Raw genomic sequence first — 23,613 nt, 5'->3', positions numbered from 1 at the left:
CACAATCAAGTGCAACGCGTTCATCAGAGGACATTCCATTAAAATATTTTTAGTATAGGCACAGACATGCAGCATTGCGCCAATGGGACAAGGGTTGAAGCTTAGTTGACAAAGGGGGACCTATTAGATTGAAAACGTTTTTTTTTACCTATCCAAGAGGGAGAGGCTAGTGGTAGATGCACCAGCCCAAATACTGCAACAAAACTCAATGCATGGGTAAATGGTGGCGCAAGATACCCTCAGGTGTGAGTAGTCTTCTAGCCCGATAGAGGGAACCCACCTTCTTTGCAGCAGCTTTTGCAGTATCCTCTTTCCACTCTTTTCCTGTCTCCTGCGACTATTCCCGACTTGGTTGTAAACAAAAGCTCATCTACTTTACTCCCTGCCTTTCAATCGCTCCCCCTTCGCCCTCATCCTCTTCACTCTCTTCCTCATATAAGCCCACATTACATTTCATATCTTTCCTTATATAACCTCTTTGCTTCGTTTTCACTGGACCCCTATTTTTATTACGATTTAGGTCTAATATTCTTTTTTCTTTTCCTGTTCCTCCTCTTCTATTTTTCGTCTTACTTTCTATTTTGTTCCTTATATCTCTACTTCCTCTTCTTCCAATTTAAGCATTTCATATCTTTTCTCATATTATCTGGCTTTCATCACTAGCTCTTGTTATTTTGCTTGTTTTTCTCTTCTTTCTAGTGTTGCTGTTCTTGTTATTCTTCTTCTCGTTCTGATTCTACTTCCATGCATTCTTATTCGATTTCTTTCTTTTTCTATTCTTCCTTCTTCGTTGTTTCCGTCTTCTCTGCTACCCGCTTGCACTTCATCTTCATTCTTGTTTTTCACCATCTTCATATTCTTCTGCATCCTAATCCTCCTCTTCATCGCCATCGTCATCATCATCCTCATGTATACATTTATTTTCTTGTTCCGTTTCTTCTTCTAATTTTTCTTTTTCAGCATCCCCATCCTCTTGTATATAGATATATCCTTCATATATTCCCTATTCTCTATTCTAATGTCTAAATTTTTCTCCTACTTATGGATTTCCTTCTTAATCATCAGCACTCTCTTATATATATATCGTATATCTCTCCTTCTTCATATTTCTTTTTCTTTATCCTTTTCTGTTTTCTTCTCTACTCTCGTGTATCTAATCCTTTGTTCTGGTTTTCTTATCATTGTTATCTTCATCCTTCCTATTCTCATTTCTTCTGTTCTCTCATTCTTTTTCTTCAATTTTCATCTACATTTTCATCAATATATCCATCGTCTTAACCTTTCCATCTTCTTCCGCTTCCTTTTAATTTCATTCCTATCTGATTTGCCGCTCCTTCCTTACTCTTACTTCTCTAACAGAAACAGAGGTCTGTTTAATGCAATTTCCCATTTGGCTCTCACAATAACTCAATTCAAAATTTTATCCAAGATATTTGGCGTGCACTCTCGTATTGACAGTAGGCTATTCCATCCGATATGGCCAATCTAAGTCAAATGGGATCAACTATGGCCATTTATGCAAAGATACCGCTCGGAAACCATTACCAGATTTTAGCTGATAGCACCCAAATATATATTTTTTAAAATTTGAAATCACGACTCTGCAATAATATATACGAAATCTGTTCAAATTAAACTATTATATTTAAGCGTATTTTACGACCGAGCAAAACTACTGGTTCTTTAATAAACCCTTTTCAACGGGACATAAAATGGCTAGGAAGAGATTGTTGATTTAATATAGACTCCTATTGGGGCGGAAAACAGCAATAGGCACCCAGAGCTCATACCGCACTCAGTACATAGTATGAATCCCAGTCTTCTATTTTCTAGTTAATGTTTTTTACCTACCACAACACCGTCTATGTTTACTTTAATTTTCACGAATAGCCTTTTTCAACCAAAAACAAAACTGCTTTTCTGACTTCTGTTAACTCTTCTGTCGACTTCGTGAAGATTACTGTTAAGCCAACAGAACTACGATGAAGGGCAGCTAACATCTTTTCTGCTTCCGGCGGTATTGCTCCTTCCCATTTACCTCTGTTGTGCGAGTTCTCGCTGGAGACGCGAAAACGACACGAGGCAGATTCTGGCAGGCGATAACAAAATGAGTTGTTATCCGGATAAATAGACATATAGAGATATTTTATTTCTGTCCATGAAATCTGTGACGCACAAACCCAAGTAATATCACACTAAGGATGGTAGATGTAATTTGTATTATTCTATGTATTGCGGACTTCTTAATAAAATGTCTACGTGAAATCGTCTGTGATTATTCTCATCGCTCCTACGATTTTATGTAATGCCGGTGCTACACACACGCATACACACACACACACACACTCACGCAAAACTTCGTCTGGGGCATAATCTTATGCGGGGCATTAATAATTATGATATGCGAAAACCTCCATACATAACAATTATCTTCCCCTTTTTTCCATCTGCATATAATTTGGGTAATTCTGCGTGTCAGTCGTCTTTCGCTCGTTTTAAACGGAAGCCCTGCATGTAGCACGAGGTCTATGCTAGGATTAAAATCATACAACATGCTTGATTCCTTTGCATGTCCACTTGTACATACGAGGCTACAATAGAAGGACATTTTGAAAGAAATCAAATGATGGTATGTGAATTTTGCGCTTTAAACTGATATATAGTATTATTATATCCAAATGATTATATACAAATTGAGTTGCAAATGTACATGATACAAAAAGGAACACTAATAGTTCTCAGCAAATATACAAGTTTCTTCTGTTACTACAACAAAATAATTTGTTATTTTTGTGTCATGATCAGGGGGTGGACGAAAAAATTAGCAGGAATTGCATATGGTAGATCCCAAACTATAAAAATTTTTTAAAAATCATGAAAGAATAAAAAAAAAAACGCTTAATTTATAAAATCTTATGTTATGACGTTGGTTATGACGTAAGTCAATGGACAATGAAAATTAAAGAAATTTGATCAACGACTGGTATTTTCATATATATCTGAAGTGGAGTTAATGCAGACGAATCGTTATGATGTAAACGATCACACTACTAGTACTACAGTGAAAGTAGATTAACAGAGCGACCAGGCGAAGTACAACAAATCGACGGAGATTAGCAAAGAAGGAATTAAACTGGACAATGTATGTATCAAACCAGGAAGGCCAGTTTGCTGTCCGCTTACAAATATATACGCAAATCTTCGTAGATATTAGCAAGAAAATCGAATCCTCCGTCTGCATGTTAGAATAAGGAAAGAAAACTTTTATTTTAGAACCCAAAGAAAAAATGGCACGTGGTTTTCTCTAACAGTGTATGGCATGCACTAACTATAGTAAGCCAAAGGACACATTACAATAATCTAATAACAAACAAGAACCAGGAGCTCACTTAAAGTCCAAACCATCCTCATTGTAGTAAAAACAGTATCAACGTGGCAGCATTAAAAAAATTCATTTACTAGAATTCTAGTGAAAACGCAGAGGAAGAGCATTATATTTATGCAGTAAAGATTTTAATGCTGCTTCTGTATGCAACCGCTAGGATTTGGTGCCCTCGATATCGGAGTTTAAATCTGCAACGTTACAGATCTAACAGATAGATACGACAAATGGGGAAGGTCTTCTTGAAGAAAAGAGAATTCTGAAGCACGATGTTCGCGGTCTCTGTGCAGAAGAACTAACTCGCTCACCTACAATGTCGACTAATATCCAACCTTTCTTTTACATGGTAGGGGTGATAGCAATATGGAAGTATTAGAACTACTTGGCTAACAAAGTTCTGGTGAAAATACAAGGCTCCAAATCAGGATCAGTCGTCCTCTGTCCGTCTTTGCATCTGAGTGTGGCAAGCAAAGGTGTCTCAGATGCGAAACCGCAAGCCAATGGGATGAAAATAACTGTTAGTTCTGCGGCATTACTTTTCTGAGTCGGCATGAAACTGCTGAGTCTTGTTGCTCTTGGTGTTTGGGGTAAAAAAACATACAATTCTTTAAGTTATTGAATAGCTGCGACCACCGAGCAAGATTTTCTGAATACTAGAATATCCGTTGTCACAATCTTCGGAAGTTATATGCAGACATACAATGCGATTAACAAACAACAGCAGAAACATCACCACCACCACCACCACCACCACCACCACCACCACCACCAGTACCATAATCACCAACACCACCAGCTACCTACAAATATTTTGTATATGATTGATTTTGAGTTAAACGTTTCTGTTGCAAGTACTACCACTAAGTGATCGCATTAACCTGTTGGAGGGGGTAGCCGTCACTAAGAAGTGAACACAGACCTTCAAATTTTCTAAATTGAAGCCTTACACCTGACGCAGTTTTTCCCTTTGAATCGTTATCTTACCATATTTTGACCTGCCCACTTCTCCTCCGACAACATTAGTTTTACCGATCAGATTCGCCCGATATGGACCAGGTGAAGGTTGCAAATGCGAATACATTATTTCTCTCTAATCATGTTTTTGTTATTTCTCTATAGAATAACATTTTATCTTTTCTGCTTTGCATATTTATATTCGATATCATCCTTAGCAACATAATTCTTTTCATAAATTTCAGACTCTCTCATCTATCCGCTTCCTCCTCCTCCTCCTCCTCCTCCTCCTCCTCCTCTTCTTCTTCTTCCTCCTCTTCTCCTCTTCTTCCTCCTCCTTTTCTTCTTCTTTTTCTTCTTCTTTTTCTATTTACTCATTTTTTCGTCACCAACTGAGCCCTATACCTTCTTCCGCTTATTTCTTCTTCCTTTATTTCTTCGTTCTTTATAACTATTCAACGTTAATTCTCACCTTGCTTTGTCTACTATTTCCTTTCTTTCACCTCGGCCTGATTATGTCTTCACTCTTACTATTCTCTTCTTTATTTCCATTATTTCTCTGCCATCATTTCTCGCACCTTTTTTTTCTTTTTCTTCTTCTTTTTCTTCTTCTTCTTCGTATACTCCTTCTTTGATTCTAAACGACCTCTTACTTTGGGTTGCTTCTTTCTTTTTCTCCTATCCGTCTTCCACCTTTACTTTACTCTTCCATTTCCTCACACCACTCATACCTTTTCATGTACACTTCCTCCTCCTATTTACACTCCTTGTGTCTCATGTGCTTCTCTCCTATCCTCCTCCTTCTCCCTTGTCTTCTTTATTTCCGTTCATTATAAACATATTATCTGCTTCAAAATCTCTCTGTTACTCTTTCGTTTTCATTATCCTCTTACCTTTGCCATCTCCACTTCCGCTCCCCGATTACTTCTTTTTTGTTTTATTCCATCCTTTTCCCTTTTCTTCTCATTTGTCTTCCTCATTCTTTCTCTCTCCTTGTCTCTTCCATCCCATCCCATTCTCAGTTCTTTTCCTTAGTATTTCATCTTCTTTCTTTGTTTTTCAAGAATGCTTTGTGTTAGTCTGTGTATTCTTGGAATTTCTTTTAATATAATGCAGGGTAACAATATCCATATGTTGTGTGTTTTTCCTATTAGCTCCTCTCAACCGGGCCTCAGCCCAATCAGGTGATAGCATTTAGGGCGAGCGCGAGAACATCGGAGGATCTCTATGAGGCGGCGACGGTCGGATGGGACGCGGGCATTGGAAAGGTGAGGGGCAAAAGAGTGAGGGGACTGTTTTGGTGAAAGCCGTAACAACCTACAAAATGCCCGTCATATGTGTTCTTTCTTTTTACTCCCTCTCCCTCTCTCTCTATCTCTCTGTCTATCTCTATACCCCTCTCTTATTTCCCTGTCTGTTTATTCCATACTCTCTTTTCTTTCCTTCTGTCCATTCTCATTCAATTCCATAATACATTTCATCTATTACTTCCATTTCCGTGTTAGCTCTCGGTTGTATCTCTTTCCATTTTTTTAAAAACTATTTTCTATCCTCATCCCATCTCATCATTATAGTTTCTTCTTCTTCTTCTTCTTCTTCTTCTTCTTCTTCTTTTCTTTCTTCTTTTCCTTCTTCTTTTTTTCTTATTGTTATTATTATTATTTTATTATTATTACTATCATTATTACTTCTATTATTATTACTATTATTATCATCATCATTATTACTATAATTTTATTAATGTGCTTTATTATTATTATTATTATTATTATTATTATTATTATTATTATTATTATTATTATTATTTACTCACAAGTAATTTACGAACAATTACCAGCGATCGCTCATTGGAACCGACACGTGGTTTTCCAAGGAGTCCCAATTACTAAAACTCTCCAGATTTCTAATAGTTCCGTTATCTTTCGATCACTATCATTAAGTTCCCGGTTAAAACAGTTATAAGCCATCCCAGCATTCCATTACAATTCGTTTTGTTTTAGCTTTGGATTTTCTGCCAGTATTTCATAACGAGTAAATGTAAAATTCTTAGTTTCACTTTTACGGATCAAAGGTTACCTCATATCGAAGTCTTGAGATCAGGTGACTACCTGGCGGAGGTTAACTGACGAAACTTTTCTAGAAAGCTGTAACTAACGGGCATGTTCTGTGAGTTTAGCGAGACAGACTATCTTTCTATTTATATGACTGCCTTTCTTTCTCATTAACGCGTACGAAATTAACCCTAATTCTCTGATTCTGACTTTGGCTATTCTTCTCTTGAAAAGATGTTGCTAATCTGTGTCCGTTATATCATTATTTTCATGTCAAGTGCTCGACTGAATTTCAATCGATGCCTCTCCCTCCTAAACATTCGCGACAATTACTCATATAGCAACTACTGTTAACAATTTTCTTTACTTTCTATTTGCGCCTAAACCTAAAGGAAAATTTCAGGTGAAAAATTTTCTTCGCAAAACTGTCCGTCTGTGTTACACAATACCGTAGAGCTACTCTTCAAATGACTATAATATTGTTGTTTTAAAGTCTAATGTGCATACGTTCTTGTTGAGCAGTTCACTTAAATAATTAAACTCCAACCGATTTCCACCATTACTGATCATCGAGGCATTGAGTCACTGTCTGCGTGACACTCATTACCCCTTACCCTCGAATAACTTTGGGTCTTGATAACGTGTGACCCTCTAGTCAAAAAGACCCTTCTTATAAATCAATATCGGCGTCCTAGTGTTTTTGTTTGCACAAATAATTAAGACTCTGTGTCCCTGACGACGACCACGCGGGTGCATAATGCGTTACACGCGCACTGGTAAGAAATAATATAAGTCCTCCTTGATCTTAACAAACTTCTTTCTGTGATAATATCAAATGCTTTTACCTTAGAGGGTAGGTATAGCGTTTCTTCTTCCATTGGCTGTTTCAGTTATCTTGGTTTCATGTAATATCGCTTTTATAGGGTGGAACGATAAATTTGTCGCTCTAAAGAAAACAATAGCTTTATTTTAAAACTTTTTTGAAAAAAATCAATTCAGGTAACTTGATTATGTAGTAGATCTGACACCTATTCAATGTAGCCCTTTTCAGCCTCAATCACTGCCTTGATACAGGTCCGGAAATGGGAGCATGTCTTTTCCACAAGCGCCGGTGGGGGCTCGGCGAATACTCGGCGAATGGCGGCGATCAGGCTGGCTTTGATGTTGTGGGAGGTTATGTTGGTGATGTTCTCCGCATATGACAGGACGATGTAGTCTAGCGGGTACAGCTTTGTGGAGGAGGACCGTAATGGAAGGGTACAAAGTTGTAGCACTCCTTTTGAAGCCAATTTGAGTCTCTTTGGACTTGTGGACCGGCGCCGACTCCTGCTGCCACAAAGAGGGTCTGCCAGTGGACACCTGATTGCACCACGAGATCATCACACTCACACACCCAGTTACACTTTTGTGTTGACCTTTAAACCGACTTTGACTACGTGAAGTGGCATGACGTGGCCCTCGCTTGAAACCACACCAAAGACCATAACTGTAAGTGGGAAGTTTTTCCATCAACCTTGTCACGTCCATGTTATTCGTAGCAATCTAGCAATGCATTTCGATGGTGCTGGCAATGGTCCTGTTGTCATAACTTGGATCTTTAGAGCGCATGAGTTGTACAGCGGCGCATCTCCGACCTCGCTCGTTGAAAATTGTGTTACTTTCAGACAAGATAGAAAGCTCCTATTGCTCTAGGTATTGGTACACAACGGGACAACTAGTATATCATCTGCCACAAAAAAGAAAACCTGTTTTCATCAAAGGGAAATGGAATCATGTCGTCTATTCTATGGTGACAATTTTATCGTTCCACCTTGTATATTTCTACTTGTATTTATACAACTTTACGCTGTTTGTGAAGAATATCGCCTGGCTGTGTGAGGTGACCTCCGCGTTATGGAATGTTTCTAAATTTCGTGTTTTTCCGGTTTCTTTTAAGGTCGTTTGCAAAGTTATCTTTTCGTCCATGCGTGATTTTATATATCATCAGCATTTGTTTTTTTGTATCAAAGCTTCTGAGTATATTCGCATAAAGGATGTCCCGGGAAAATCAACTCATACCATATTACTACACGAATATATAATCTAATCAGATCGATTTTTTGCCAAAAAGGAACATCAAGGTCATTTTCATGCTCGTGCATATAAACACGATTAAATTAAAAAGGGGGTTACAACTTACTCTCCATAATCAACCTTCCCGATGCAATCGCATTTGACATGTGGAGAAATGCGTGACTTACCTGGATAGACCACGTGCGGGTCGGTCACCAAAAATAAATAAAAAGAAAGAAAAGAAACGGTCAAGACTCTTATTTATAGAGTAGTGATCACGTGAGTTAGAAGAATATGCAAATAGAGGTGAACGATTTTGCGATATAAAAAGCCTGTGTTGTTAAGAGGAGGGGCGGACTGTTGGCAGAAGTCAGTGCTGTCAGACGTGCTTTAGAGTTTTGTTATTATATGCTGTGTTCGATTGTTGGGAGAGAGAAAAGAGAAGAGGAGGAACCAAGAAGACATTCTGCAGATACTTGACTTTGTGTTGGTTTTAGGTGATACCACTGATGACACCATGTTCTGTTTCCGGCGCAAGGGTAAACTGGACGCATCACATACTTTCTAATTACGGATTTCTTTTTTCTATACCAGCACCTTACGACATTGTTTGCGGTAAATAACAGTAAAATCTTTAAGTTCTACATCTCTTTCTTGCAAAAAAGACAATTACAAACTGATCTCGAAATCTAATGGGCAACGCCCTTTTCACCGTCTACTACATCAAGTCATAGAATAGACGTTGTGAATTAATATCGGCTGTATCGTTATTTTCATTGTAAATGCTCGATTGAGCTTCAATCTATGTCCATCCACTGTGCAACACGCACTCAACCGCTATCAGCAATTTCCTTTTCTTTCGATCTGGGTCTAAAACTAAACAAAAAATTCCATGCGCAAATATCATTTCCTAGAACTACCTGTCTGAGAAACACAGTACCGAGAGATTGCTTCCCGGTTGATTAGAACTTGGTTATTGAACATCTAATGTCAATAAGTTCTTCTTGAACCGTCCCCTGAAGTAATCAAATTCTGTCCCTTTTTCACCATTACGAGTTATCTCACGGTGTGGTCGACCCATTCAGCTGATGCACATTATCCTTGAATGGCCTTTGGGCCTTGATTAGTGATGAAAAAAAAGTACCAAATGTTAACATTTGTCATTTTTAAAAACTCGCAAATTTAACCTAAATTGAATCTAACTGTTTAAAGAACGTAATTTAATAATTCGTTTACTCCTCTACAATTTTGCCTGCTCATATTTGGCATTTAAATGAAGTATCCTAGTGTTCACGTCAATTTATAAAATTAACTTCAAATCTAGAAGGCAAAGAGAAACTCCGCACAATGGAGAATTACTCGTATTATTTAAATGTAACTTTAGAACATTAATGCAACACAAATGCAACCGGAACACAATGAACTAGTTAATATATTAGTAACATAGACCTTCTGCAATTTGACAGCTAGCAATCTATTGGGCATTCCTTGAATTAGTCTGCGACAATATTCCGATGAAAGAGCATCCCACTTCTTTTTAAATTTTGTCCCAAGTTCTTCCCGATTTAAAATTTTATCATTGCGTAGCTGTTACTTGATATAATGCCATATGTTTCCGATAAGATTGACGTCTGGAGATTTTACAAACACGGAATATCATGCCCTTTTTTACATGGTGTACACATCTTATCAAGGCCCAAAGCCACTCGGGTATAAGGGTTATTGTGTGTACAGTAAGGGGATAATATCATAGTAATAGCTGGTATTGGAGATTAGATATTGGTTTATGTTGGACTTGAAGGCATCCAAGTTGTAGTGAGGTGGGAAACCGGCAAATGGAAGAGAATTCGACAAGCGTGCACTTCTCAGAAAAAAAGCTTTGTTCATGGAATCTACACCTTGATTTCGGCACAGATAAAGAGTGAGGGAAATTGCTGACAGTGGTTTTAGCTAGACGTGTGTTTATCGTAAAAGATTGACGAGGGGGAACCAGAGATTGGAGCTCGGACGAGCACTTGCCATGAAAATAACGATAAAACAAAGACACTCGCAACGTCTCTTCTGTGGGAGAGGGGTTGCAGGGAAGAGAAAAGGCAATCCCCTCTAATCCACGAAGTCTATTTTGTACTTTGTCAAAGCAGGATAAGCTGTTTTTAGAAACTCCAGCCCAGATGTGGCAGCAGTACTCAATCATGGACGTACTTGGCTTTTATACAGGTAGAGAATGGCATCAGTAGTGAGATATCTTCTGGAGCGGTAGAAGGATCCCACCATTTTCCCAGCGGCCCGAGCAACAGACTTAATATACGTGTTCAATTTCAGATCAGGAGTAAAGGCCAAACACAGGAGCTTGTCAAAACATGAAGCCCCCCGAAGACGAGAGCCATCCATTTTAATGGATGTAGATGGGGATCAGAGCGTTGATGATGTAAAGATAGGAGCTTGATTTTAGATGCATTAAAAGTAACCAGCCACCTTTTCTCCCACTGTACCACGTGCTCAAGATCAGAGGAGAGGGAATCAGAGAGAGCCTTGTCATTTACGACCTTTGCTGTGTTGCTGTAAATGGTTGTGTCATCAGCATAGATGTCAACGAATGATTTACGTATGTGTTTTGGGAGATCGTTGATGTCGATCAGGAAGAGAGTTGGACCCAGGATGGATCCCTGGGGAACTCCAGCATTAATACTGTGGGCCTCTGGTTGCTGCCTATCAACCAATACTCTTATGAGCCTATCAGAGAGAAATGATTTAATTATTGAGAAAACATTTCCAGTTATACGGTAGCTGGACATCTTGTGAAGTAGACCCTTATACCATACCTTATCGAAGGCCTTTTATATGTCAAGAGTAATTGCCCTAGAGAGGAAGCTTTTGTCGAGAGATTCACTAATCCTATTGGATATAACCGTTAGCACATCAGCTATAGATCTAGCAGAACGGAAACCATATTGCATGTCACTAAGTTCTTGGCAAATAGTTTGGCCTTGTCTGCTGCTGACGAGATGACATGAGGACCATTGATGATGGTTGAGATAGAACGCACGCTTCTGTTCAAGATCCTGTTTGCTATTTGCTTCAAAACTGGTGGGAACCAAGCCGCTGCTCAGCTACTTTGTATTTAACGGACTGAGCATATAGCTCTCTTGCATGTTTTATTACTCTTTTACAGTGGTTGCTGGCAGTCCTGAAAGCAGCTTCAGTTTCAGTACATATGATACGTTGGTAGCTATGGAAAAAGTGATTTCTGTGCGCGATGGCAGGAGCACATTCTGGGGAGAACCATGGCTAGCTTTAGATTTTGTTGGAATTTTTTGGATAGTATAAATCGGTCTATGCCTACAATTAACCATTCAGTCAGGTCTGATACTATAGAGGACACACCCTTTTTAAACATGGAATGCAGGGGTAGATCAGATATGAATGTACGGAAGCTATTCCAGTCTGCCATAGAGTATCGATATACAGTACGTTGGAGAAGTACATCTGAAGACGTATTGCATTTCATTTTATCTTAACTGATACGAGAAAGTGGTCGGAAGATCTCAGGGGAGATAGAACGGAACATGAACATAGCTCAGGGGAAGTTGTGAGAAAAAGGTCTAGAAGACTTTCATACTGACCGGTAGTATCGGGCAAACGGGTGGGTTCGTGAACAATCTGAGTGAGGTCATAGGCAATGGCAAAATCATGACAGAACCTCCCCTCATCATTTGTCTTATTTGCATAGGTCAGCCATTCCACATTATGGACATTGAAGTAACTACGAATGTGGATGTAACCGAAGGATGAACAGACAGGATGAGGTCAATTTTCTTAGATATACTCTTAAAGACAGTAACCTCGCTGTTGTGGAAGCGATAGGGGGCAAATATATATGCGGTGGTGTAAGCAAGTGCAACCCGGAAGCACATATAAGGTAAATTAGGATCTTCTCTGGAGATATCTCTACCACACGGGAAGCCATCTTTAATGTAGGCGCATATTCCATGTCCATCGCGATCTTTGGGATCAGATTAAGATATGAAGTTAGAGTACCTTTAATTATGAATTCATCTAAGGAAGTGGTCGGCCCTATGCCAGTTTCGCTTAGAAGTCCGGTTTCGTGTCCAGTAATTGTGTTTCAACCTCTGGAAGGTTGGAACGTAGACCCCTGATGTTGGAGAAGGAGACATGGTAGTAGGGGTCTACGTTGGAGAATGGGGTTCTAGGTTTATTCGTGTTTCTTTTTGGGGGGTATTTCATGTTGAGTTTTTGGGGTTTGTGGAACAGGTCAACAGACTTGGTTAGAGTAGGACAGAGAGTAAGAAAGTAAAAGAGAACGAGACGTTTTGTAGCACATGATAAGGTAAAGCCGTAACAATTACCCACTAGTATGGCATCGAGAGGCCCCACTAGAAGTTACTGCATGGTCCAGAATCCATTCACCAAATGGCATTAAAGCAGCCCCAGTACTTTACACCTGCTGATAGGACAGCCTCCTTTGTGGTTAATCCAAGGTTGGGGTCCCTGACTATCAGGCGGGTAACATCAGCCCAGATGAAAGGTTTACCTCCAGCACCCTTACTAGTGACGTGACCACAAGTATAGACATAGGAACAGAAACATTTCCGACATCTCAGTCTACTGTTCACGAATGGGAGCATTATCCTGCATGAAGATGGGATTATCATCGAAATTCCGGCCAAAGTAGGTTGGGAAATACTAAATCAATAACGTACTGCTTTCCATTACTGCCTAGCCGATTGAACTTGCTTTCGTCGCGAAAAGTCACTTTAGACCAATATGAAAAGTCATGATCTTCACTCCATCTGACGAAGTTCAGACGCCGCTTTCTTTTCATTAAAGAAATCATTGGCTTGCGTCTTGCAGCACAGCCTCGAAACTTAAATTCCTTAAATCTGTTTTTTTTAGAGAGAGTACACTTTTTAACAAGATTGCACTATTGTTGGATTTGCAGAACCCTTTCAAAGTTGTTTTTAACTCTGCCGATCCTGATAGTACTGTCTTTCATGTAAAAAAAGTAACTCCAGGCCGACCAGATTCAGGGGCATCACCAACACTGTCAGCTTTTTGGTGCTTTTGTACAGTCATTCATATCGTTTTCTCATCATATTTCAATCTGCGGCCGATTTCTCGATTGGATAAACTAGAAAGGTGAAGATAAATGAACTCCTGACGATCACTAAGAGAAAGTCGAGGCATATGGACTAAATGTTACATTGTATAACTCAGAACAACAACAGTTACGATTAGAGATTCTTTGTTTCCTTACAAGTGGATATTTAAAGGTGGTTTAAGCTCATGTGTTGCTGTGGAGTTTCTCGATTTGAAATTGTTTCTTTTTAAATTTGACGTGAATACTAGTATACTTCAATAAAAAGCCAAATATGAACAAGTAAAATTATAGAGGAATAAAAGGTGAATCAAATGAGGTTGTTTAAACAGTTACATTCAATTTAGCTTAAATTTATGATTTTTGAAAAAGTGACACGTGCGAACTTTCTTTTAAGCGTGACTATATATATATATATATATATATATATATATATATATATATATGTGTGTGTGTGTGTGTGTGTGTATGTGTGTGCGTGTGTAGATATATCGATATATTTGCCTGATGGGATCTTGAACCCAGACGATATTGAATGTATGTAGCTACCGGCATACTACCATATTATTATTGTTTTTATTATTAATATACTCAGTAGGAGTTCTTACATGAGCTATTATCAATGAATGCATACTATTAATTACAAGTAATATTCCATGGAGTCTAAGTGACAGCAAGTTTTCTTGGCCTACGCCAATTTTGATAACCGTAGCAAATAATTTTCCATTATTGTAAAAGTCGTCTACCCTTCTGTACACTGATCTTGACCGTTGACCTTCTCTGGAGATTGAATGGAAATAATCATAATGTTTCAATATTTTCCTAGTAGAGGCCAGGTTGGTGTCCTTTGTCTTTTCTATCCTTCTTGGCATATCTATTTTTTATACGTGTAACTATTTTATGCGTTTCAAGGACTGCAGAGTACGATCATAGGCTTTCGAGAAGTTTCTGTTTTCTTTGGACCTGTCTATTAAACAATACGCTAAGGAAATTTTATGTTTGTATGTAGTTATCACCAGCCGTGTCTTTGTTTTTAAAGGTCGGGTCGTTGGAACCGAAAAAAATGCAATAATGAAGACTATTTTGTAAAATTTGATCCGATATCATCATTATATCGAATCTTAATCTTGAGCTAAAAATCCTTATTGGCCTTGGGGCTATCAAACGAGGGTACAATAGTATCATAGGGTCTACGTTCGCGCCGGACGTTCATATAATGCAAATATCATCTGGTCTTCGGGGTAAGATTCAAGTGTAGTATTTTTTTCTGGTGCAAGACTTAAGTTAATTTGTTCTTAGTCACTGGAGAGATAACCCTTCTATATTAAGGTACTTTTATTTTTGCTTACTTCCAGAATGCCCCTTTCTTGGGTGCTTGTTATCCCCACATTAAAAACGACTTGGAGCCACATTTTCCTTTTACGAGGAAGCAAATAAATACTAATAGAATGGAAATATACTATAACCTTAAACATGGATTTGGAGGATCTATCTTAATTGGATATATCATGCAGCTGCATTAACCAGAATACTTCAATAAGTTTTTTCCAGCTTCGATTTTCGTTTTCTAAATATACACGGTATCAAGTCAGGTTCAGTGGCCATTTTGTTTTGTTTCGACTTCTCCACATGATGCAGACACTTTTCGAACATGTTTTACTCAATTTTAGATGCATAATACTAACTGGATTTTTAGGGAAGATGATTTTTTTATTTACTAATATATAACAACAACAACAACAACAACAACAATAGCTTACCTTTAATGCATTTACAGAGTTTTTCTAGCGTTCTTCCAAAGTTGCGACCTTTATAAATTGCCTAATTATTATTATTATTATTATTATTATTATTATTATTATTATTATTAGTAGTAGTAGTAGTAGTAGTAGTAGTAGTAGTATCTATTTGTCTGTCGGAATCACAATTTGATCGTCCGTCAGAAGTAAATATAATAACCCAAATAAAATTAGTGGAAAAAGACAGAAAATGGTTTGGCATCATTTTTTTTCAGGAAAGAGGGCGACAGAATACTTTCTTCTACGTCGCTATCAAATGTGTACTACGTAACCTCGAGGCGCCAGTAACTTGTTTTGAGAAGCTATTCCTAGGCCGGGTGTACAAGGAATAATAAAAAAACGAACATTTCTTAACGCTTGGATAAGCTCGACTAAGTTCAAAACAAAGGCAAAGGTTTTAAAATGAAAGGGACGAAAACGAGACGAGTAATATATAGTCATGATTCTGAGAAGAATTTTCAAAGACAAAAGTATTTATATCTGAGAAATAATTTTAATCATGTTAGCGGGTAGACATATACACATGCGAACAGGCTTTAATCCTAATTAACTATCCAACGTCTCAAATGTTTGCCCCCTCTCTCTCTGTAACTATCGACTCAGTTGCTGGTTCAGTCCTGAGCTTGGAATGAATGCTGATCTAGTTGTGATTCAGCGAAACAGTCTGCTGATAACTATCAGGCTATCTATTTCTATGAATCCTATTTATCGTTATCTCTCTTTCTCTCGCTCCCCCTCTCTCTCTCACTCTCCCCCTCTCTCTCTCTCTATATATATATATGTACATTTCCCTACGCAATAACTCTGTCAATTTTTAGTCTACAGACTCGAAATTTGATATACAGGATACTGAGATTTGGGAAAATCGATGTGATCGGTTTTCGGCCAGGAATGACGATTAAGGGGTCAAGGTTCAACGATTTGACATTTTAGAAATCTACCAAACTCCTCCGACAATTTGGGGTCTACACACTTGAAATTTTAGATATAGGTTCCTTGGACATGGATCTAACTTAATAACTTGATTTGAGCCCCAAAAATACATTTTAAGGGGTCATAATAGGGGTCAAAGTTTTAAAAAAATTGACCGCTTTTTTTTCTTTTTTTGCTCAACATACACCTCCAAATAGCCGGCCAACGCTGGGCACCCATGCTAGTATATATATATATATATATAATATAATATAAAGCTGAATGTCTGTGTGTGTGGGTGTCTGGTCACGAATAGGCTCTTATATGGTTGACTATTTAAAAAAAAAACTGATTACATACAATGATAGAAGATGTATCAACACACAGGAATAGTTAAGTTTTGATCTGGCAGAACTGTGGTTCATTAAAATTGTGGGGTCTGCGTTTGCGCCTGGTCCACAAAGTATGGAAATGAAAAATTTAAAAATTGAAAAAAAACGTTTACAAGTGTTTTGATATAGATGTATATAAGAATACTTTGATAAGTATGTTTTAACTTAAATAGAGATGATATAATAAAATTGTGGGGTCTGCGTTCGCGCCTGGCTTCCATAGAATGGAAATAGGCACACACTTTAATAAAGACTTTTCATATCTATCTGCGTAAGTATACTTTGATAATTATGTTTTAGTTTGAAGAAATATGGAATAATAAAATTATGGGGTGTTCGTTCACACCTGACCTCCATAGAATGGAAATATGTCACAAAGTTTAACAAGGTTTTGTTAATATAGATCCACAGAATATTGTGATAAGTGTTTCAGTGTTAACAGGTATGGTATAATAAATTATGGGGTTTATCTATTTTATTTTACCTTTCATCATATTTTGCTTTGGTTTTGATACCCCCAAATTCAACCCAAATTTACAACCCTTCCTTTTCATAACCTATCATACTTTCATAAAGCAGAGCCCATTTTCTGTAGGCTGTTTATGAACCCAGTGAACGACGGGTACTTTTGCTAGTATATATATATATATATATATATATATATATATATATATATATATATACATGTTTGTGTTATCAATGTACCTATTTACTTGCCTCATCAAGAGTGCAGAGTTAGATACAAGGTCGGTTTTTTATGTAGGGAAAATCTAGCTCCCCCCAAAAGGGTCCCTCTGGATAGGAATAAAAATAAAAATTGCCTAAGTCATGAAGAATTTCTCCTCCACTAACCGAGCACAGAAAATGTTAAGTGTAAACATGTTTATCAATGTAGCTGGCTTGAATTATTAAGCTAACTAGCCATCTATTTATAAAACAAGGTATGTATGTATGTATGTATGCATGTATGTATGTATGTATCTATTTATCTATCTATCTATCTATCAAATTGCTTAACTAAATTGGTAGTTTCCTATACAGCAATCTACTTTAGGTCAAAGGTATTCTCTTATCTATCTATCTAGCTATCTTGGTAAAATATATATCTATCTACAGCTACTGAGATATATATATATATATATATATATATATATATATATATATATATATATATATATTGGCAGGACCAGTTTCTTGGCGTTGCCCGATGAAATAAAGAAGGAAATTAATTGAATTGCAAAGTTTTTCTTTTCTTATTTTATTGTGTAGAATTGATTGTTTGTGTTTGCGCGAATGTATGCATCCCTCCATCAAGAATTCACCAGAAAGCTTCTTTTGTGTTTACGTGTAAATTTATACTGTGTCTTATTTCACAGCAATAACAAATAAAAAATTTTTCTATGTTAGTATTATAAATTAATGAATTGTAATTCTTTTGTTTAAAAAGCAGTAGGTAAATCAAGACTGTAACAAATGTAAGAAAAAGAATTCAACAAAATATTAAGCAAAATGGATTTAGTTTTGTTTTCATTTGCATATGTTAAACGCGAAAAATTGTCGATTAAAAAAAAACTTTTATCCCTTTGGTTCCATGGAATTATGCATGCGCAGAATTTTTCAAACCGGATGGACGGTTAAAAATGCCCAATCAAGCAAGCAAGCTGATCTGATTTTTTTAATTATATAAATATACTAGAGTGGGTGAGGACCCGGCTTTGCTTGGGCGTAAAATACGCGTAATTATGGTATTTTAATTCTTGCAAATTTCGTATATATTATTATAGAGTCGTAATATCAAAATAAAAAAATGTAATGAGGTGCCATCAGCTAGAATTGAAATAAAACTAGTGCCGTTCAACATTACCAACGTGACACGCTTATAAAACTATGAAAAATTTAAAATAAACTAAGATGTGTATAAAATGTTTATTGATCTCTGGAATTTTGATCACTTTTTGACAACTTCAATACAATTTTCACTGGATAATGACCAATAAGAGAACCGCCCCTAAAAAAATCCACTCTTTTAAGGCCGCTAGCGCCGTCCCGCGAATTTTAGTTCGGTGTATATAGAGTTTGAAAATATCGAGACTGTAAGAGAGACAGACAGACAGACAGACAGACAGAAAGAAAGACGTTCATATATATACATATATATATATATATATGTGTGTGTGATTACTTCATTTAATCACATAAATTAATATACAAAAGTATAGATATATGCATAAGCTTTAAGTATTTACTTATACAGTGCCCAATATTTAGGTAGAGCTAGTTAGTAAGTTATAAAATATATATGTCGATTAAGCTACACAGAATATTCCGCGTTTCATCCACGCTAGGATTCATCAGGCTTATGCAATGATGTTTTGGTTGTCTCGCGTTTTTACATACGCATCTTCTATTGAGTTTTTAGTTAGCAATCAGCTTTCTAGTTTCTACCGCAACCTTCCTAATCAGCCAATGAGCAGGCACTTACAGGACAAAGGCCCAGCTGACCTCCGGTTCACCCGTTTCTTTGTGTGTGCTATTTTAGTAAGGAGCGTCCTGACCTATGTTAAACCTAGGTTAAATATTTTTTATCTTAGTGTATATATATATATATATATATATATTTGATAATTTATATATATGTATGTTTTTTTTATTTGTTTATTTTCTATTGTTTTTGTTAGTTTTAAAATTATTTGTATCCTATCTCAGAGTAAAGTTTATCCTGTGAACACAGTTGTTCAATATTGCTCTCCTACAGTTTAATAGATGTTGGTGGTCTTTTAAAGTATAGGATTGCAAATTTTTCCTGAAGACATAATCTACATGGACTGTCTAGGTCTCTACATGTGTTTGCTTATCTTACTATTTTCCATTCGACTACCGCTTTCTTTGAATTCCCAGTATTTGTTTGCTAGAGTTGTTTTCATTCGTTGTTATATATATATATATATATATATATATATATATATATATATATATATATATATATATATATAGTAAGTGGTTGCCCGGTCGTACAATACGTTTATGCAGATTGCTTATGTATTATTATGGCATTAATCTATCTATTGGTTATTATATGTCATGAGGAATAATCTGTCATGTAAAACAATTCGCAAAATTAAATAAATAAAAAATAATAATGATAGTATCGTTTATAAAATTACCTCTGTGTTTATTTACAATATCAAGTCTGCTGATTATTGGGCTTGCCTATGAATGCCCTGAAAAAGTCACTTCTGATTAATGTTTAGTTTTAAAATATGTAAACGAGTTTGTGGCGATTTCAAATGGTACTTCTTTTTATCGTAAATTGAACCTAAGAAAAAATTAAAACAAAATCGTGAGGAACATCTGGACTTGAACAGGGGATTATTTGATCTGTAATCCAAAGTTCTACATCTAAGTTCTATCTCTAGATAATTCTTCTTTCAAATAAGAAATGATTTGTAAGATTTAAAAAAAAATTTTTTTTTATTACATTTTCACCCCAAACAAGGCAAATTGCCACTTTGGTGTAGGGGGCTACTCTCAGGGGCAACAACTACTGGGGTACTATGTAGGGATTTGGGCAGCAAGGTGTCGGTTCACGTTACACTTGAACTTCTGCATGTCAGTACTGTTGGGGAAGCAGGGACCTGGAATGGAATTCCAGAGTCTTGCGGTTCTGGGGAAGAAACTATTGGAGTAAAAAGATCTTTTACATCTAGGGACCTCTACAGTGTGGGGGTGGGATCTAGTAGCCTGTCGGGTTTGTCGAGGGTGCTCGCGTCGTGGGGGCACAAGTGATTGCAGTTCGTCAGAGCACTCACCACTAAAATACTTGTAGAAAAGGCAGAGGGATGCAACATTTCGTCGATGGGACAGAGGCTGAAGCTTAGATGCCAGTTCAGGGCCTATCAGGTTTGCGACTCTCTTTTGAACCTTGTCAAGGAGCGAGAGACTAGTAGCCGATGCACCAGCCCAGATGTGGCAGCAATACTCCATACATGGGCGAATGGTGGCCTTATAGAGGTACAGGATACTTTCGGGTGTTAGTAGTTTTCTAGCACGGTAGAGAGAGCCTACCTTTCTTGCAGCGGCCCTGGCAATGCCTTCAATGTAATTGTTCCAACTCATGTTTCCTGTGAACGTTAGGCCAAGGAGTTTGAAAGATGGACTCTCAGATAAAGAGTCGTTGGCCATTGCTATGGGTGGTAGAGAGGGTTTCTTGTAATTATTGAATGAAACTAGTTTAGTCTTGGCAGCATTGAACGCGACCAACCACTTTTGTCCCCATTCCACTACAGATTGGAGGTCTTCCTCTAGTGTTTCTGCCATTTCTTTAGAAATGTGTTCATTCGTCTTCCTGTCGTGTCTGCCATAGAGTGTAGTGTCATCAGCATATATACCCATCTCAGAGGCAATGTTGTCGGGGAGGTCATTTATGAATATCAGGAACAATAGAGGTCCAAGGATAGAACCCTGGGGCACTCCCGCATTTATATCATATTGTTTAGATGTGCGACCGTCGAGGACTACCTGGATTTTTCTCTTATCTAAGAAGGATTTAATTATGTTAAGTATTCTACCAGTGATACCGTATGATCTGATTTTACTGAGGAGACCCTCATGCCATACCCTGTCAAAAGCCTTAGATATATCTAGAGCTACCGCTCTGCCTTCCCCCGCTTTGTCCAGTGAATGGTATATACGTTCAGAGATCACAGTGAGGATGTCTGCTGTGGAACGGGCTTGTCTAAATCCATATTGTTTGTCAGTCAGTAGTTTAGCATCTGTAAGATGATGGACTAGAGCATGGTTAATTATGGTCTCAAGTATTTTGGCAAAAAGTGGGAGGAGGCTAATGGGGCGATAATTTGATGGGTCTGTCCTTTCGCCAGAATTCTTGAATACTGGTACAACAGAAGCAGTTTTCCAACAGCCCGGAAAGCAGACTTCATTAAGACATTTGTTGTAGAGTTTGGAGAGAACTGGAGCTACTTCGGCTGAGCACTTTTTTAATAGCACAGCTGGGATAAGATCGGGTCCACATGCTTTTGAGGTGTCAAGGTTTTTTATGATAGCATGCACCTGAGCAGGGGTGGTTTTCAGATCGTCTAGTGTGGCGTCTGTCCGCATAGGAAAGTCAGGTAGGGGGTGGTTGGAAGGGTCCAGTGTGGAGTTTGAGGCAAACCGACTGGCAAGCATGTTAGCCTTGTCGGTTGCTGAGGAGACAACCTCGTGATTGTTGGTTAGTGGGGGAATTGTTGGGTGCCCATTATTTACTACACTGTTGTAGATTTTCCAGAAGTCTCGAGTTCCTAGTTTTTGTGCTTCGATGCGCTTTTTAGTGGTTTCCGTAAATTCTCTCTTAGCTGTCGCTATTTCTTTCTTAACGTTATTTCTAGCTTCTATATACTTCAGTCTGTTTGAACTGGACTTATGTCGGTTAAACCTACGGTATGCATGCTGCTTTTGAGTAATGGCAGTTGCACAAGTCGACGTAAACCATTGGGGAGAGTGGGGCTTACTATAGAATTTCCGCATGGGAACATGCGCTTCCATTGCAGTTTTGAACCAGTCAGTGGTCTCGTTTGCACATTGTTCAGCAGGGAGAGAGAAAATATTTTTCCATGGAGCATCTCTAATTAGTTCCCTGATGGCTTCCCAGTCAGCCTTATTATAATATTTCGTTGTTTTGAGCACTGGCTCTTCAGTTTTGGGTCTAGAGTTTAGGGCGATTTCAACCATTATCACTGCATGATCAGCGTTCCCGAGTGGGCTGTGGGCCTTCGTTATGCAGTCATCGGGAACTGTGGTCAAAAACAGATCTAGAAGTGATGCGTGTTGTTCTTCCTGGTCAGGGAAACGGGTTGGAAACGTAACAATTTGTGATAGGGAGTGAGATATAGCGAAGCTATGGGTTGTGCTGCCCGCTGCATCTGTGTGAGTAGAGAATCCAAGCCAGTTTTTGTGGTGGACATTAAAGTCACCAAACACATGTATTTGTGCGCTAGTGTCGAGGGACAGTGTCGTGTCTATGCTGTCAGATACTTTGTTTATTATGGAGCAGTCCTGAGTCGAGGAAGAGCGGTAGAGAAAATAATAGTAGCTAATACTGTGTTGCACGTTTAGTCTAAAGCACATAAAGGCTTGATCATCTGTTTCTAGGTTTGTTTCTCTAGTCAAGGGAAGGGTATTACGAATGTAAACTCCAAGTCCGTGCATATGTCTGTCAGAGTCCTTACGGCAGAGTGGGAGATATCCAGGCATGTTAAAGTGGTTAGAGGGAATGGAGGAGTGTAGGTTAGTCTCACTTAGTGCTAAGATATCCGGGGTATTTGTTAAGAGAAATGCTTCAACATCAGCTAAGTTAGTTCTAAGCCCACGGATATTTGTGAATGAGAGCCTCAAGGGAGGAGGCAAGTTGAATTTGTTTGTCCCTAATCCTGGTTTAAGCTTATTTTTAGATTGTACTGTCGTCATATTTTTTTTTAAGAGTTTCGGTAAGGGGGAGCTAAACAAGAGGTTATGCGGAGCTTCAGACATGCATCACAAGTAGACCATCAGCTGACCTTTCTCCAGTTAGGATTGTGGCCTCAGGAAAGCCCACCGGGGATGAGTGCAGGGTCCCTTTCCATGCGCGTCATGGCACTGCAAACAACCCGATATTATTCAACTGTTGATGGAGCAGCCGCTCTAAGCGCTACCAAAGAGTTAGGGCACCTGTACTACCAGTCGGGAACAGCAGCCAGGAACTGTCAATCCGGTACCCTCAACCCTTTAGAAGAAGGTCAACCCAATCTAATCGCCCAGGCATATCTTATACTCAAGCACTCCCAAATGTTCAGTTTTGGGGGTGGGGCATGCTGGGAATGGGGAAGAACGGCGTTCATTGCCCTAGCCAGGAAACAAGATCTACCGCTGGGTGTTTCTGTCGAATCACTGAGATAGTGTCTCTGCGCTTGACTAATAG

Source organism: Euprymna scolopes, chromosome 7 (genome assembly GCF_053919585.1).
Source record: "Euprymna scolopes isolate OS-2025 chromosome 7, ASM5391958v1, whole genome shotgun sequence".
NCBI classification, from domain to species: Eukaryota; Metazoa; Mollusca; class Cephalopoda; order Sepiida; family Sepiolidae; genus Euprymna; species Euprymna scolopes.
Note: the sequence above shows the minus strand (reverse complement) of the source record.